The sequence below is a fragment of the Lactuca serriola genome, chromosome 4, assembly GCF_051521515.1.
Source record: "Lactuca serriola cultivar US96UC23 chromosome 4, Lser_US96UC23_V15, whole genome shotgun sequence".
In the NCBI taxonomy this organism is placed as follows: domain Eukaryota; kingdom Viridiplantae; phylum Streptophyta; class Magnoliopsida; order Asterales; family Asteraceae; genus Lactuca; species Lactuca serriola.
Genome location: NC_136411.1, coordinates 34,792,042 through 34,809,970, shown reverse-complemented (window position 1 = coordinate 34,809,970; position 17,929 = coordinate 34,792,042).

Sequence of the window (17,929 nt, the reverse complement as noted above, 5' to 3'; positions counted from 1 at the left end):
TATAACTCCGAACAACTAACTCGATTTCGACTGTTTATTGTAATTACACTATAAAACACGACAACGTAATTGTAACAATCCAAAATCACAATAAATTTAAAATTTTCAAAATCAACCATTAACCAATATTGTTAACAAAAGGAGTCATTGTTTCAAAAACATTATTTCAAAATCAGAGTTTTTCCCAAGACCAAGGGACATAAAACAGGAAGATGTGCACAATCACACCTTTATTTTCCCATGGTCCTCAGAAGTACCTAAAATGATGAACTAAAAACTGTAAGTCAAATCTTATTGAATTCCCCCAAAGTACCAACACACGCATAATTATATAACAACATATATTGGGTCTACAGCTAAAAAGACTGGATTACCCCTAAGCCCATAGTATGAGTCTAGCATGCCAATCGGGTCCTCACCTCATATCTGGGTTGTACCCGAACCCACAATATGAGGTTGGCTTGCCAATCATGCCCTCAACTCATATCTGGATTGTCCCGGGTTTGTTGTCTACCGCAAAAAGCAATACAAGCTCAACCCAACACAATATGTCAACATATGTAACATATAAACATAAAAATAGAACCAACAAATACAGATAATCATACATTTCTACCAATAAGTCATATACTAGCATATCACTATCCTATAACTAGGATACATAATCTAGTGGGCCGACATTAGTGCCTTCGACCCACGGTACAGTGAAGAGAAACTCACCTCGTAGTCTGACGAATAGTTGAACAATACACTGTTCCGAATACCGGCTCTACAGGGCACCTATTCAACAGATAGAGACCAAGGCTTAACTATAGCTCAAAATACCTAAAATACCCTTAAGTCAAAATTGGTCAACCCTGGTCAAAGTCAAAGTCAACGATCAAGGTCCATATTTCAATATTCCTTCCCAGTAGAGTACTCCCTGCGTACCAAGAGAGTACTCCCAGTGTACTCTGATGTTAACCAAAAAGTGGGGCCCTGACCGCGTACACTCAACGTATCTCCAGGTATGCCTAGCATACACTGCCCAGTCCTAAAACTCCTTTAAGAGCTTATTCCATTAACCTCTTCCATCCAAAACTCAGATCCAAGCCCAAAATGATGACCTAAGTCATAAAGTTTCCAACTTTATGACTTTTCATTGCTATTAAGTGCTTAATTTCTAAAACCCTATATTCTTAAGCCAATAAGACCATCTAACACATGCATGCACTCAAGATCATATTTTTTGCACAACAACACTTTGAAGTGTCTAAAAGGATGGCTCAAATGACTTAGAGTAACCCATACTCAAAATGTCAAGCTAATGGCACCAAAATGTTCACAACTTCAATGCTAACAAGATCTTAAACAAATCATCATCAAGTTTAGAGCTTTTTACCTTAAAATGATGCCAAATGGTGATGAGATTCTGGATCTAAAGTGCCTTACTCTTCCAAGATGGTCCTCTATTCTTCTCATTCCTTCTTAATCACCAAAAGTGTCCACAAAAGCTCAAGAACACTCTCAAGGTGGATGAGGGTTCTGGATGGGCAAAATGGCAAGTGGAGGCTGAAAAGGGAATGAGAAGTGAGGAGTTAATGATGTTTATATATGGACCAAACCCTAAATATTAAGGTTTGAAGATCCTTCACGTATGCCCTACGTATGCAGTGTACGCCCAACGTACAAGGCCCCACGCATGTACGCCTTCCGTACGAAGCATACGCCCAACATACTAAGCCTTCGGCCAAAATTACCAAAATCCCACTATGGGCCATTTTGAAGTCCTACTAATGCATAGGGGCCAAAATGCAAACAATTCTCATACTAAAGGGGTTAAAGGTAAACACTTGAAAATTGAGATGTTACAGTTCTCCCCCACTTAAATCAAACTACATCCTCAAAGTCCCTTGTTGCAACTAACTCAGGGTAGAGTTCCCGCATCTCCACCTCGGGCCGCTCCAATGGTCCTCCCCAGAACCCGATCCGAACTATAAGTCAACTCATTTAGGTGACTGCCTTCCCATACTATCCTTAACCCAATCTTAAAGAAACTCACGCACCCTTACCAATAATGAATCCTTGACCCATTAACTTTTACCACTAAAGGAAACCATCACAATTCTCCCAAAAACTGGAAATCTAATACCTCGACTGACTCTAAAGCAAGCAAACTATCTCGGAACATAGTTACGTCTTCTCTTTACAATCCTAACCATACGGAACCTTTCCAACCCTAAACTACCTTGCTGATACCACTGGGAAATAGGACTCCTGAACATTCACTGTCGTTGAACACTTCATCCAAAAACAAGGCAACTCCCAACATGATCCTCAACTAGATAACCGTTGTAGAAAAACACGTATAACTCCATCATATTCAATAACTTCCTAGCTATAAGACTTAAATTCTATCGAGAACCACAGAGCCATGGACTTTTAAAACTACAATCACCGAATCAACTCTATCAATATGCTTCTTGAGACCGGAAACTCATCGAATCTAAAGTTCAGAACCCATATTCCAGGACTGATATCCATCCATTTGTTGAACCCACCCCTTTTCTTTGACTAAAAACACCACTAAACCCGCAGAATGAAGTACTCAAAACACATCGCTCGAGAATTCAAAATCCATAAGATGTACCAAAAACCTTAAATAAACCCTTGACTCCCTAATACGCCATTACCAACCACTGCTCGTACGAGCAAAGATAATTAATCCAAGAATTTTCACCTTGCATCCAACCCTAATTAGATCAGGTATAACCCCACCTGGAAAATCACTGAAGACATTCACAATGAACTTCATGACTTGAAACTCCATAACCGATACCCAACCTTGGTAACCAAACCCCTAATAACAGCTCGCGAACAAACAATATTTATCATGAAAACACTCCGCAACAGACTTTCTAATGCACGACTGATATTCCTAGCAACCTTAACTGCTCACTTTATCCAAACCATCTGGTTCGTGAGTCTTCTGACTCCAACAATGCACCAACACCGAATGTACCACATGCAGAAGAAATAAAAAATCATGATTATTGGGCCCATATCATATGTATGGAATACCCCTACAAGGTCCTCAGCATAGGTCTAGACCACCTCCGAGCCCATAACATGAGTCTGGAATGCCCTTCCCGGCCCTCAACCCATCTCTGGAATGCTCCCGGTATTACGCCGATCTTGTAGACATTCCATCATTCTCCTGAAAACTCACGACCAGTAACATGGGGACCTAAAGATACTCAACTTCATTCCACCACCTTTTAGGAACCTAATCAACATCCCTCTCAACACTAATCGAGTGCAAAAATGCCATACTCTTTTACCATGCACTATTCCTTTCACAGTACAAGCTGCTACCAACATAAAATCCGACGAAAACATGGTCACACACGACCCTATAATAGGATAGATGGTCACACTCTTGTTCCAATTCAAAGGCTAAAACCCAAATAAGATCCATGCATATAATTTGAACCAAGTGCTTCATTGATATCTTGTCCAATCTACATGCACCCCCTCACGACAATATATAATGAACTTACCACAATACACACGCTTTGGAAAGCCATAACCTTACCCCAAAAGGGGTGAAGTAGCAGATTTCTAATGAAATAACGAACCTCAATCATTAACAGAAGACGTCCTCGTGGACGATCAAAACAAGATCCCATACTTTGATTGATGCGGAATACACCACATCAATATGTAACTATCTCGATAAAAATTTTAAGGTTATCCGGAAATATTGCTAAGACTCTAGTCGGATCCATCCAAATACCGACCCTGCCAGCATGACATCCAAAAATTAGATTCTAAGTAGATCTAATGTCCCATCTAGAAAACTGAGCAACATTGTCCCAACTTCTAGACTCCCAATAACCAAGGACATCTTTCGAACTCGAGCCGAACTGGACGATAGGTTGTTGAATCCATTGAAATTCAACTGATATAGCTTAAAATTTCTGGAGAATCTCTGTGTTGATGATGTATGAAATGACCAATGATCGAGAATGCATTGACACCTAATCCAGTGAACCAAAACCCACACGGAGCTGAACATACTTATCCCTGAAACTGATTTATCGATCGACAACTACCCAATCTAGAGTGAAAATAGCAATCCATACAATGAGCTGACAAGTCCCTCAACAACCGATACTCAATCTGAGTGATCCTAGTGCCTCCTTATCTATTCATTGGCATCCCAAAAAGGAATCAATGGCTACAATGATCTCCTTGACCAACTACTTCCTGTTACGAGACAACTCGTGTAATTCCTGAACACATACATCAGATAGCCACTTGCTCTACACCCCTGATTTGACCAGGTCTTAAATCGAAATCCCGCATACCCGTATTCCAGATCCATATGAGTTATTCTTCTGACACCACAAACTCGAACAGATCAATGATCCTCGAAGAAAAATACCTAGTTCTCCCCCACTTAGGGTTTGAACTACCACCCACTGGTGTTGTAACCAAAACGTATCTCAAATCGGCTCGACCAGATACAAACCACGCCTGACTCTTGGAATGTATAAACACGCAGGATGATCTTCCGAATAAGGACCAAGTAACCCTACGAGATTTTGAATCTTAGATGAAGACCACAAAAATTTCTAATCATAACCACCTTTTAACATTAAGGATTTCATGCAAATGTATAAGAAAAACACCAACTTACTATCCAAAAACATACACTCCTTACCTGCAATCCCAACTATCAATTCATCGCAAAATCGTTCATAAGTACCAAAAGGCATCATTCTCATAGTCAGGATACATAAGAGACAACAAAAGTTGACGCTCCCGATTCGCCTTAAACCATCAGCTAGCACTTGACCTGCCTATTTCCCAAGAACCGGACCCTTGGTCTCATCACGAGGCATCTATACCACAACAATCCCCCGACACCTTCCCATGCTATCATACAGCTGCCAAACACCGTAGCTAACTAGCCTCATGTTTGGTTTACATCCCATCTCTAAAAGTCACAAGCCTGCCCACTCCTTCTTCGAACTCAGAAAACTGGAAGGACATAAAACTCACCATAGATAGTGACATTCCAATTCATCTGCCAACCACTCATCCTCCGTTTGAAATTATCGATGCACTCCCAAAAACGGCTTCATTCTTAAGTCCTACGGCCCAAATGGCACTACTTGAGCAAGGCTCCTGAAACCTCAAAATCGGTAACTCACTTAGGTATGCACTATTTAAACCCAAACTGAGATGGCCAATAAAGCACAACAATCACCATACTCATCCTCAGCCTGAACAACCATAACCAAAAGATTGCAGATACATAAATATTTCCATGAGTCATGGATATCCAACCATGATATCTACCCTCAACCAGTTCCTTTGAATCCTTGTGACTTCCTTGATCCGAGTATGGATCATGTGCTTCTAATAGTAAGGGCCTAATACTACCTACTACACCTATCCATACTTTCTTCAAGAATCATCTCGAGTCCTCTAAGTTACCTAGTCATAATAGTACTTCCAACACTTGCTAAATAGCATAACAACCATACTAAAGCACTTCCTAGGCTCTCTTAGGATCCACACCTCACCCTTCGATCAACTGTCAAACGACCCCCATTGGTGCAAGTTAACTATCACATGAATACAATCACATGCAATATAACTTAAATAACTTTTTATTAAAAGAGTGAACCATATAATAGTTGGACTCAAACAAGAGTTGAGCCATATAGGGCCAATTCCTTCACTCTAAAATTATGTAACCTATGTAGCATGTAACTTAACGTATTCAGTTAATAGTTAATTCACACCCAAAAGAGTCCATAATAAGTAGGAAAACTTTATAGGATACAAGGCATCATACAACAGGCAAATCATGCAATTTCTGAAGATCCGTATCCTACAACTAGCATGTTGTTCTACCATATCATAACAAATAATAGTGTGGGCAACTTGGGATATACTTTTTTGCTCCGGCTGATCGTACACATCGCATCCTTCCTTGGTTATTTTTTAAAACAAATTTGAAAACCATTTAAAAAGTATTCTAGTTCCCTAGTTTGAGTCTGGATTCATACAAATGTTCATCTAATTCTCTCAAACCAAGGCTCTAATACCAACTTGTAACACTCCAAAATCATAATAAATATAACATTTTCAAAATCAACCATTAACCAATATTGTTTACAAAAGGAGTCATTGTTTTAAAAACATTATTTCAAAATCAGAGTTTTTCCTACAACCCAGTGACATAAAACAGGATGATGTGCATGATCACGCCTTCGCTTTCCCACGATCCTCAGAAGTACTTGAAAGGATTAACTAAAAACTATAAGTCAAAGCTTAGTGAGTTCCCCCAAAGTACCTATGCATACATACATATAACAGCATATAGTAGGTCCATTGCTAAAAAGACCGGGTTACCCTTAAACCTACAGTATGAGTCTGGCATGCCAATTGGGCCCTCAAATCATATTTGGGTTTCTCCTTAGCCCACAGTATGAGTTTTCCATGCCAATCGGACCCTCATCTCTTGTCTAGAATGCTCATGGGTTTGTTGGCTACTACACAAAGCAGTACAACCTTAACCCAACACAATATATTGACATATGTAACAGATAAACATAAACATGGAACCATCAAATACAGATAATCATATAGTTCTACCAATCAGTCATATACTAGCATATCATTATCCTGATGGGTTTGAGCCAAAAGAACAACCTATGTGCTCATGCAAACCCTAATGATTGGATCTAGGTTTCTCTATGTTACATGGAATTCATCCAATACTTATGAACCCTAGATCTAGCATACGTATTTCGAAATTATCATAAGAAAACAAATCTAGATGATTACCTCTTCAATAATGGCTTGAATCTTCTTGTCTTGGAGCTAAGAGTCACAAATGTCACTCCTCTAATGGCTTACAAACACCACAAGAAAGAGGATGCTAATTGAGAGAGAGGGGATGGCATAATTTCGGCTATGAAATCTTCTAGGGTTTTAAGTGGCCGAAATCTGATGCCCTAGGAGTCTTATTTATACCGGTGCTGCTAGGGTTTCAGTTAAAACCCTAATGGACAACTTAAGCCTTAAGCCGTCCAAGGAAGCTTCTGGAATAGGGCCCTTATGGCTGAAATTAGGATCGACACATTCGTAATTTCGTCCATTCCTAGTCCATAAGGCTTCCCAGCCCAATATTCAACTATCACACATTTGACAGTTTAAGTCCCCTTTTTTTAATTAATGTCTTTTAGCCAAAGAATTAATTCTTAATTAATTCTTGTCTAATATTAATTAAACTATATGATTTCTCCTTTAATATATTATTCATATAACATATTAATAAACCATAATAACCTCTCTCTCTCTCTCTAAATCACCCTGTCAAGTTGCTCTGGTGAAGGCAACCCAAAAGGACCATACACACCCAGGTCAAGTACATACCAAATATAGTTATGGGCTTAGACACTAATCCAACAGTCTCCCACTTGGATAATTCTAGTAACTAGAAATGTAAGTACAATCCGATTAGCAATCGTTGCTCTCAAAGATGTTGTTGAACTCTGATCTTATCTGTAACCTGTCCTTTAGATAAGGGATCGTATAGTCCTCCGTTCTAGATATAGTGCGGACAATTACATGGAACATAGTCATACTTATTGTCCATCAGTTTGTTTCTCGATATCTGATTTGTCTGACATAGAACTTAATTGAACACATCAATTCAGTCCTGACCGGGCCCGACACATAAGTCAAACCAAATCATCGAGGGGCCCAGATATCGCTTTTACCCTCTTAGGATAAAAGGAACAGATAAACTTCGACTTATATGCATTTGCCTTTCACTCATCAAATCATGCACAACAATGCGTTTTATAACATCAAGTTACTGATGCGTTTATGCATTATCAATGCACAACCAACTCATAAATGATAAACCATATATCTAGGTTTTAAGACCATATGATATTATCATCTTGCGATCACTCGTGATAAATTCCACAAAGTGATACCAGTAAGCGCGGGTTTAATCCATTGCTCAAATCAAATTCATAAGCACTCATGATGTTGAATCATAAAAGTGACCCTCTTAAACTTGACCTACCACAGCCTTACAAGATCCGCAGTCAAGTCAGCTCAGCTACCGCCTCCGAAGTCATCATCATCAGTAGTTCACTATCTAGTCTTCTTAGTTTAGCATTTTATCTGCTTTTCATAGAATACTATCTTTTGTCCAATATGCCTTGCATGGCTACGTTTAGATAGTTGAACAAGTGTAATCTTTGAGCCTCTATATATAGGACTCAATCTTTCTTATCGAAATATCAGATAACACTTCACATCTCATATCTCATATTATTTCGATCATCTCTCTTACTCGTAAAGATCATTATATCTGAATATCTTCTCTCTTCGGGGCAAGTCATTCTTGACTTAATCACTAAGTTTGATCTCACTTAATAACTTGGTCTGAATGCATTCCTTGTTAAGAATCAACTTATATGTATACTTGATATAACACCTGCTGTCATTTATATTTCCTTACATTTATGCACCTAACTCTCTAATTGTCTAACTCTAACTTATTAGTATTGTTGAGGTTTTAGATCCTTTGAGATAAACTATTCTGCAAATATACTTGTTCTAACGTTTGTTCAAGTGTTTGCCTTTTGAAGCAAAAATCTGATTTTCAAAAAGCCTTCTATGCCACTGAAGCTCATCTCTTCAAAAAATTAAAAAATTAAAAAAAAAACAAGGAAAAATGGAACAGGCATTATCTCTTAATGTATCAAACAGTGTTGGTGGTTCGAATAGTGCATCAATATTTGTGGCAAATGAATATCACCATTGGTCCCAGAGAATGGAAAATATTTAAGGAGACTTGGAAGAGACGTATGGAGATTTGTTGAAAAAGGACCTCACGTTCTTGTTCTTACTCCAGTACAAACTGATGGAGCCACAGCAAGACTAGGAGATGGTGAACCAGCGCTGAACATCCCACCAAAGACAATCTAGACAAAATGGAATTTGATTGTATTGCCTTTTATGAGATTTCGTGTGGAGTTACGCCTAACAACTTCGACATAATCATAAATTGCAAGTCTGCAAAGGAGATCTGGGATGTACTGAAAAACCTGTATGAAGGAACTGAACAGGATCAAGACATAAAACTTACTACCGCACTCAATGAGTTTAATAACTTTAAAGCTCATGTGGGTGAAAGTTTAGAAGATTCCTTCAAAAGATTTAATCTGATAGTCACTAAACTATCCAATGTTGGCACTGTCCAAAGCAACCATGAAACAAATCTCCAGTTTCTTAACGGTTTAGGAAGACATTGGATGACTTCCAAAATGATTGTTCAAGGAGATAGAAAAATTCACTGTTTGTCTCTTTATAAGCTCTATGGTGAACTGCAAGCCCAAGAATCTACCGTACTCAAAGAATGTGCAGACCTCGGTGGTCCACTTGCTCTCGTAGCACAATCTCCTCACTCTCAATAATACTCTGCAGCATTTGACAACTCTCCGCATTCATATGAAGCAAATTCGGAGTCTGACGATGAAGAAGAATTCATAATGCAATCACTCTTGTCAGCCAACAGTTCAACCGACTACCACCTTCTTCATTCCAAAAGAATCAGTTGTATAACAAACCACCTTTCAACCGAAATCTTAACACTCAAAACAATGACTCTCATTTCACTAAAAACACTCCCCCACCACCGCAGTCCCAAAATACTCAACCCAAGGAGGCACCGAAGCCGATCCAAACCATTGACTCCGGTACTCCCTCAGAAGACAAAAGTGATGTTGTGATATGTCACAAGTGCAACAAAGAGAATCATTTTGCCAAAGACGGCAAGGCAAATGTAGTAAAAGATAGAGCATTCTATCTCAGAATGGCTCAGGAAATGGAGGAAAAGGAAAAAGGAAGAGCATATGTTGCTCAGGTAAAAAGAGATCATCAAGTTTGGTCCTCTGGGGATGAAGATGAGGACATTAGCAGCATCAAAGGAAAAGGAAAGATCTGTATGATAGCAACTGTCGATGAAGATTGTTCTACAAAGATGGAAAAGAATTACTGCTATATGACGAAGGATGGGGCACTCAGCATTGTCGAACAGGTAAAACTTATGATTCAAACTCTAAATTATAACATGCATGATTGTCAGCCCTTCATAGACAACCTTAATGATACATGTGCTACCGTCCTTACAGACTATAACAAAGCATTAGATGATAAGAACATTGCTTCCTAGGAGATGTTTCACGTAAAAGGACGACTGGACAACAAAAGACTCAAAATGGCTAAGTTAGAAAATGACTTAATTTTGGAAAAAGATGCAAGAATGTTGAGTGAAACACAGTTAGAAATAGCTTTGAATCAGAGAGATTTAGCTCAGAGTGAAATTGTATGCTTAAATCTTTATATAGAAAAACTGTTTAATGAAAGTGAAGCCATCAAAAATCTTGTTAACAATGGGACTACTGATAACACTTACAATTGGGGTTGGTCCAATGGGTACTCTACCGTAAAGGACTCATCACCCCAATTCAATAAAGACCATCCCTACGTCCCTCCAGACCGAGAATTTATGTTTCCGGTCAATGACAAAACATTTCCTAAAGATATCAAAGTTCACTTTGGTAGACTTCACGATCTGAGTAACAATTGTGTTATCGAAGAAATTCTTCCTGAATTCTCTAATCCCATAGATAGTACAACTTTTCCCAGTTCTCAGACTTCATCAATTACTGATGAGGAAATTGTCTTGGAAGATTCTGAAGTCTCAATAGACTTCTCATCTCTGCCATCAGACCGCAGTCATGAACCTCGGTTTGTCCATCTTCCTTCCATCAATTGTCCCACCAATGTATCCACTCAGACTTATTATGTGGTTGTTCAAAGATCCGAACCGCAAACCTTAGTCAAAAGTATTGTGACCGTCCAACCAATTCATCATCAATTACCAATCGAGAACTTTGAAGTTGGTCAATGTTCCCCGAATCCTAAACTCTCCAGTTCAGATGAATCAAGTCCTCATTTTTCAAAATTATCAAATGTTTCAAGGAAACCGCAACTCAATAGCATTGACTGCGGTTCTCCTAAAACCGAAGCAAAAAAGGCTTTCAAAGAAGAAATTCGATTCCGAGGCAATAAGCGGGAAAATCTTTCAAAACAAAAGCAATTTCTCAAAAATCTGTAAGTCTAGGAGTTCAGAAAAACTTGTTTTCTCAAATTATCTGTCCAAAATCTCTGCAGTCAAGAAAACAAAGAAAAATGAATCTACAGTTCTTCAATCCATTCCAAACTCATCTAACATAACCCAAAAGAAAGTAAAGTCTTTTCGAAGCAATGGTTTTCAAATCTATTCCTTAGATGATCCAAAATGGAAGGGTATTTTTCCAACTCTAGCACTTTTAATTTCACATCAAAGTTTTAAGAAATCACTTCTCAAAAGGTCTACACGTGCTTTTGCACCTTTAAAATCTGCTTTTTCAAAGCCTACTGTCAGACCTCATAACCCTCAGACTGGACACAAGCTTACTCCCTCACTCAGACCACTGACTAAACAAAATGTCAACACAAATGAAAAAAGTTCAGTTTGCAAATGTCAGTGTCAAAAGATTTCTTCTCATGTCAAATCAAGCTCATTTAAAAACCTCTTAACTCTTCTCAATCTCACAAAACTCCAAAATCTCTCAAACACCCAGGACTAGGTCTAAAAGTTGACACAAACCCTGTCCCTGCAACATCGTATCATGCATCAATTAAGAATTCATATGTTGCCCCGGGCTCCAAACTCGTTTGGGTGCCTAAATTGACCGTTTAATTCTCAGGCTTTGTGCAAGGAGGACCAAGAAGAAGAATGGTTAATCGACAGTGCCTACTCCTTGCACATGACCGGAAGGTTAGAGTACCTTCAGGATTTCAGGCCTATTTGTAATGGGGGTAACGTCACATTTGGCAACAACGCGAATCGAATCATCCGAGGTTATAGTGTTCTTACTACTAGAAATTTTTCAATACAAAAGGCCTCTTGTGTGGAAGGTCTGAAACACAATCTCATTAGTGTTGGGCAACTATGTAAGGCAGGTCATCGGTTTGAATTTGATAACTAATTCTACTACATAATGACAAGCGATAGAAGCACTTGCCTGATCAAATCCAGATCCAAAGGTACTATGTATCCTCTGGATGTCTCTCTGATCATCGGGAAACCACAACTATGTTTCCAATCAAAAGCCATATCCGAAGTTAGTTGGCTCTGGCACCGCAAGCTTGCTCATCTGATCAACTTCCAGTATATCAACAACCTGGTCACAAGGGAACTTGTCCGAGGTCTCGCTATTCTTAAGTATCACAATGACACTCTCTGCCTTGCATGTGCGTATGGAAAACAGTCCAAAGCAAGACACCATATGAGGGCCTTAACAACAGAAAGCCTAATGTCCTTTACATCCGAAGCAGTGGCCATTGCATGCTTTGTTCATAACCGAAGCATCGTGTGCAAACGTCTCAGCAAAACACCATATGAGGGCCTTAACAACAGAAAGCCTAATGTCCTATTCTTTCATATATTTAGATGCAAATATTTTGTGATCAACAACAAGGATCATCTCAACAAGTTTGTACCAAAATATGATGAAGGCATCTTCATTGGCTACTTAACAAACAGGGTAGCCTATAGGGTTCTCATAAGACGTACTAGACTAATAGTCGAAAGATTTGATGAAAAGTTCGATGATTATTATGTCCGCAACACTTCTCCCTCCACTGAGACTAAAGCAGTCCTTGAATGTGATATTCCTGACTCTTCAGGTCCATTAAACATAGTTGAAGTTAACTATGATGATCTCTTCGATCCAATAGAGACTGCTAAACTCTCTGAGGTTCTTGTGTCACCTGAAGCCCAAATGCAACATGCTGAAGTATATGGGCCTACGCTATCCGATGATGTGTTGCTTATTACTTTCACCTCACTGGTTGAGGGGGAAAACTCAACTCAGGATCATACAACAACCATCGGGGTTCCAGTATTAGAAGAAGCAGCTCCAGTCCCTCTCCGCAGAGGATTTCAACCATCAAATGTTTCTTCGGACTCGGATGATGAAAACATAGAAAATATAGACACCAGAACTGACCCAAGAGTTCTCACAATTTCAATAATCTAGGGGGAACTTTCTCACGCTCAAGAGGATCTTTCATCAACAATCCAGGGGGGACCTACTCCAATTGCTCAAGAAAATGCTAATATCGATCCAACAGCCCAAGATGATTCCACATGATGTTCTCAAACCCAGGGGGAACTACCGCCTCCAATCGAAGAGTCTTTCGATACTGAAGATATTCCCTCTATCGCAGTTGCTAATCGTTTACACGTATAGACGAATGACCACCCATCGGGTCAAATCATCGGCAACCCATCTGCAGGTATCCAAACTCGATCTTCCAAGGATTTATCTGATCACTGTCACTACGCAGCATTTATGTCCTCGGTCGAGCCCCGAACGATCAATGAAGCATTACTGGAACCAGACTGGATATCCGCAATGCAATAAGAACCAGACGAATTCAAAAGAAACAAAGTGTGGCAACTTATTCTGAAGCCGCAAGGTCACATTATTGTTGGAACTAGATGGGTCTACAAGAACAAGTTGGATGAATCTGGTGCGGTCGTCAGAAACAAGGCAAGGCTAGTTGCTAAGGGATATAGTCAACTTGAAGGTATTGACTATAATGAAACGTACGCTCCGGTGGCAAGAATGGAAGCCATTTGAATCTTCTTAGCATACGCAGCTCACAAGAACATCAAAGTACATCACATGGATGTAAAAAGTGCTTTTCTCAACGGTGAATTAAAAGAGGAGGTTTATCTTCAGCAACCTCCTGGCTTCAAAAGTCTTAAATTTTCTGATCACTATTACAAACTCAAAAAGGCAATCTATGGTATGAAGCAAGCTCCAAGAGCATGGTACGAGACTCTCTCAGAATTTCTTGTCTCATCAGGGTACAAAAGAGGATTAATTGATCCCACTTTATTTAGAAAAGCAAACGGTAATCACCTTATGCTAGTACAAATATATGTGGATGATATCATCTTCGGATCCTCAGATCAAGGAATGGTGGATGAATTTGCTAGGCTCATGACTAGTAAATTTCAAATGAGCATGAATAGAGAGATTAATTTCTTTCTGGGTCTTCAAATCAAACAAATTTCGCAAGGAATATTCATTCATCAAGAAAAATACACCTATGAACTACTAAAGAAATACTCACTGGACAACTGTTCCTCAGCAAAGGTCCCAATGGCCTTCGGACATAAAATCTCCGCTGATCCTACCGGTGAATCCATAGATCACAAAACTTATCGAAGAATATTTGGTTCATTGATGTACCTCACCTCAAGCCGACCAGATATTGTATTTGCAACCAGTGTATGCGCAAGGTTCCAAGCTAATCCAAAAGTGTCACACATGACCGCAGCCAAGCAGATTCTAAGATACTTAAAGGGTAGCAAAACTCTTGGCTTATGGTACCCCGCATGGAATGACTTTAGCCTACAAGCATTCATTGATGCGGATCATGCCGGATGCAGACTAGATCGAAAAAGCACCTTCGGTGGATTTCAATTTCTGGGTGGAAGACTCGTCAGCTGGTCATCAAGAAAAAAAGGTCGTGTATCATTGTCTACCGCAGAAGCTGAATATGTGGCCGCAGCCAGCTGTTGTTCTCAAGTCTTGTGGATGAAAACACAACTTATGGACTACGGATACAGAATGTTGCGGATACCAGTTTATTGTGAATCTAAGAGTGCTATAGCGATTTCTCACAATCCTATTCATTACTCTAAGACGAAGCATATTGAGCTACGGTATCACTTCATCAAAGATCACATTCTGAAAGGTAATATCGAACTAATTTTTGTCAATACTCATGAAGAGATTGCTGATGTATTCACTAAAGCACTTGACTCTACCAAATTCAACAATTTCTTACAAATGTTTGGATTGATGAATCCGGACCCACAATTCTTTTTGAATTGAGAGGTACCGCAGACCATCCTTGGTCTCTATTGGGGTCCTCATTGAACTTATTTATGATAGATAGTTTTGGTGTATCCTATGTACCGCAGTATATTCTATGTACGGTAGTATCCCTCATACACCGCAACTCTATATCATATCTATCTCACAATGGTGCTCATTAATTGTTGATACTAATTTTTGTCCAAGTGTTCCCCTCAGCTCTTCTACTGCAGTCGTCTAACCATCCATCCGCAATGATAAAAGATCCATCTGCAATGAAGTCTCAATCCGCAATGAAGTCTCAATTATTCAACTACTTCATAAATTCTTGAAACGTTTTGTGTTATTTAATGATCCTTCATTAAATAATAAAAACATTCTAAAAAACATTCTTGGTATATCATATCATCGTTTCAATTCTGCTTTTCAAATAAACCTTTTGTCAAACCTATTTTAGGTATGATGACAAAAAAGAACAGTTTTTCATAAAAATTTCTCTTTAAGAAATCTTTTTCATTAAACTGTCTCTTCCTATTACCCCAAAACGTCAAATCCGTTACAACTTCTCCCTTTATACAACAGATTAACTCCCTCACCACACGTTCTTCAGACGTGATGTTTTAGGGACTGACATTTCATTAAATGCAACCGCTTTTGGAAAATTAAAAAAAATATTATAAATCTTTTAATAAAATCATTTGTGGCTGGGATTGCATCCAAATAAAAAAATCAAATGTTTTATTTTACCCGACTCTAATTAGGGTAAAATCAATTAAATTTTAATTTTGCCACTATAAAACCTTTTTTTTCTCCACAAGAAAGGTTTACGCTTTCTGAAAACTCTCAAGACGAACTTCATCTCCTTCATCCTCTTGCACTCTGTTTTCCTGCAAGTTTTTCAAACCTTTTGAAAAATGGTGAACTCGGGTATCTCAAACAAACACTCCAAAACATCTGTCTCTGTTCACCCAACTGGTTCATACTCTGCCTCAAGAAACCAAATGCCAACGATTGCCTCAAGCAATTTTAGGGCAGTGTTCGATGTGCATTCTTTTTACAATGAGCCAATCAAGTTCTAGTCAAATCATCCTTTGTTCGGCCCTTTTGATGCCTTCACCGATGTAGTTCCACTTTCAACTCTCTACAAATGTGCTTCCTCTGCATATTGCCCTCTCAACAACCTTCAAGAGGTGCATCTGAATCTGGTGAATGATTCTTTGGTTATTCTGACCAAAGAGAAGTTTCTCAACACCATTAATCTGTTAGTTCATCCTTCAACCAAGTTCTCACCCCAAGCACAACCGATATTTTATCTGCATTTTATAAAATGGGTTACCAAAAGAAGCTGAAAGGCGTAGGCGAATTCAAGAAGAATTAGTTACCTGCGGTATGGCATTTCGTGTGCCACTTCGTAATCCGCAGTCTGTCTGGCAGGATTAGAGGCACTGATAACATGGGCCTTAAACTGTTAGAGTTAGTCTAGAGCATCTTCACTGGTCACGATGTCAACTACAGTCAGATTCTGTGGGATGACTTCCTTCAGTACATTCCCAAGGAAAGTCCAAAAGAAATCCCTACCGAACTCACCTCTTCAAGGTTCTTGTCTCTATGCATCTCCGATCTTCATGTTGATGTAGGACCAAGCATGGGCAACGATATCAATCTCTTCATCACCAGAGATCTTAAAAGGTATAACCCCTCTAAAGATCAATCTCTTTTTCGACCTATTAGACAACTACCAGTCCACATACTGTCTTCACTTGGACTTGAAACCAATGATGTCACAGATCACTTAGAGGCTACAGAAGGTATTGACCCATACCTTCCTACCCCGCCTCTACCTAGTCAGAACATACAAACCACAACAACACTCATAAACCCTGATAGTACCGCAGCCCCATCCTCTACTACACTGTCCAACTTGCCTTTATCATAAAGATTCAAGAAGGTTGCCTCAGCCAACCAAGGCCCCCGCAACATCTCCAAGAAACATGGAACCCCAAAGAAGAAGGATACTTCCAAGAACCCTGAACCATCCAAGAAGAGAAAACTCAAACCAATTGTGCCTTCAAATGACGAATCAAATGATAATTCTGATGATGACGCACAACCCATTGCAATCCTCAAGAAAAGAAAAACCAAATCCAATGACCAAATGCATGACCGGACAGATGCCGCAGCCTCTCAAAACGCTCCGGTAGTCCTTGGGGTGGCCGCAGACCCATTCAATGCAACCATCGAATTCTACTCAGACATAGAAAGTGTGTATGTTTCACCTAATCGTGGAGACTCACCCCCAGCTCACTCCCAAGGGGATGGAACTGGTTCTCGACCTAAGGTCTCCAGGGCTTCCAGTCTACATTTCTTTACACCTGAGGATTTAAACTCCATCCTTTTGTCTATAACCCATACACTTCAAACACCTTCCCAACAGCAGGGCAATTCTTCCGCCCTTTCCAGAACTGAGCTGAGGCCAGACTTGACCACAGGTCAAGGAGACCGATGAAGCTCAGGAAATCCTAATCCGCTTCCATCCTTTCCAGGTGGTTTAGGAACGGTAAGCACAATTGTGCAAGGATTCGTGGACCCGAGGGACACCTCGGTGCTTAATCAAAGAATTGACGATATTGATCTCAATGATTCATGGAGTACATACAAGCCAAGAAATGAAGTTGAAGCAAAGAAATATGTCGCTTTCCGTAGGACATTTCAAGAAAGGAAGGATCGACAGACCAACAAGCTTCAACAAAAGCAGCTAGTAATTCAATCAGTGGCAAAATATTGGGCAGATGAAATTAACCACGCTCACACCGTAACCACAATTCTGAAAGTACAGGATTGGATGTCCACAATGGCTGAGACGGTCCGCAACGCTCAGACCACTCCTGGTGGTGAAAATCAATCAA